Below are 2,211 nucleotides of genomic sequence, written 5' to 3'. Positions count from 1 at the left end.
GTAAATGGAAAGAAGATGAGCAAATTAGGAAAAGGGGGAGATATATTTTGTCTGCTGATAATTTTTTTTTAATATATCTGCAGGAGGGGCTGATGTGTAAAGAGGTTGAAAAATGAAGCAGGAAAGAAACGATAGTGATATAATCAGCAGAAAGTTTGGTGCAATGGGGCATGTACGCCCCAAGAAGTCTTCTTAATTGGGCTTTTTAAATATCAGGTGACAGAAAGGAAGGAGCAAAACTATCTAATGGTGGTCTCCAATCCTGACTTGTCTAGAGAATTGCTCTGTAGAAATGGTTAATTTCTGATTGGCCCCAATTTTTATTTGCCTAATTAAAGGGTATTATAGTTTAATATGGATTAAATAGATTTAGACTTTGTATATATAAATAAAACAATATTAAAGAGCCCTACTAAGAATGTTTTCTGGCATGCATGTGAGTGTGTTTATGTAAAAGTTTCTTCCTGCTTATAAAACAAAACAAAACAACAAACTGAAAAGGCATTATTGGTTGGATTTTAATATGTAGAAAAACTAAGTTTATTTTCCTTTAGGCCAATTTTTTTCTTGTTATTCAACTAAATAACGTAAGTCGTAGAAAGCCCTGAATTATTTTAATCTTTTAAGTATTATAGGTGTGATATTCATGCCCAAGAAACTTAAATGTTGAAAAACAATAAAATAATGACATGCAAAAAAAGTTACACATTCTCCCATCTGCAGAAGTATTAGCCTTCCTATGGCAGCTGATTTATTATTGTTTTGTAGGAAAGCAAGTTCCTGCACATTTATTGAACAAATATAGAGCTTTATAAACATTTTAAAAGCTATGAATGGACATTATCAGAAAATCTACAAACAACAAATGCTGGAGAGGGTGTGGAGAAAAGGGAACCCTCTTGCACTGTTGGTGGGAATGTAAATTGATACAGCCACTATAGAGAACAGTATAGAGGTTCCTTAAAAAACTAAAAATAGAACTACCGTATGACCCAGCAATCCCACTATTGGGCATCTACCCAGAGAAAACCATAATTCAAAAAGACACATGCACCCCATTTTTCATTGCAGGGCTATTTACAATAGCCAGGTCATGGAAGCAACCTAAATGCCCATCGACAGATGAATGGGTAAAGAAGATGTGGTACATCTATACAATGGAATATTATTCAGACATAAAAAGGAACAAAACTGAGTCATTTGTAGAGACATGGATGGATATAGAGACTGTCATACAGAGTGAAATAAGGCAGAAAGAGAAAAACAAATATCGTATATTAAGGCATATATATGGAACCTAGAAAAATGGTATAGATGAACCAGTTTTCAGGGCAGAAATAGAGACACAGATGTAGAGAACAAACATATGGACACCAAGGAGGGAAAGTGGGGGGGTGGTGGTGGTGTGATGAATTGGGAGATTGGGATTGACATATATACACTAGAATGTATAAAATGGATGACTAATAAGAACCTGCTGTATAAAAAATAAAATAAAATAAAATAAAATTTAAAAAAAAAGCTATGAAACTCTGACTTTTAAAATTGTAGACATAATCCAAATAGGAAACACAAATAAGACTGAATGAAATGAGGATCAGTCTTGGCAGGGTGTTGAACACTTAAGGACAATCCAGTGAACAGAATGTGGTTGTTTTGCTGCTTTGATTAGTGTATAAATAAGCCAGAGTTTGTAAGATAGCTGTACTAGAGAGACATTTAATACTACTTTCTTTATTCTATATAAAGAAACCCAATCTGTAATGATGGTTACATAGGCCATGATTCAACTTTTATCTAGTATGTCAGCAGTCATAGGTTCTTACTTTCCTGTAGGACCACCACATTTTGTTCAGTTTTCATACAAACGTGCCTGTAGTTGATTGCATTTTTGTCCCTAATTGTTTGTTTCTCTCCTTGTAAGATGATCATACTTCTTTCTCCATTGAATTCAGACTTGGCTGTGTACTTTGCTTTGGCCAATAAAATGGGAGTGGCAGCGAAGTGTGATGCTTCTCAGTGCTAGTTTTAAGGGCCCTTGTGTGGTTTTACCATTGCTCTTTGTTTTTGACTTAAGAATGGCCCATCTTTGGGAGACGCTGTTCCTTAAGCCTGGGCCCAGGAATGAAGAAAATTGGAAACAGCCAAAACCAATCCATGCTGGAGATGTAATTTAAATTTAAAACAAGTTTTGTTGTTGTTGTATGCCAC

The sequence above is a fragment of the Tursiops truncatus genome, chromosome 1 (genome assembly GCF_011762595.2).
Source record: "Tursiops truncatus isolate mTurTru1 chromosome 1, mTurTru1.mat.Y, whole genome shotgun sequence".
Taxonomy (NCBI): Eukaryota; Metazoa; Chordata; class Mammalia; order Artiodactyla; family Delphinidae; genus Tursiops; species Tursiops truncatus.
This window is presented reverse-complemented; position numbering follows the sequence as displayed.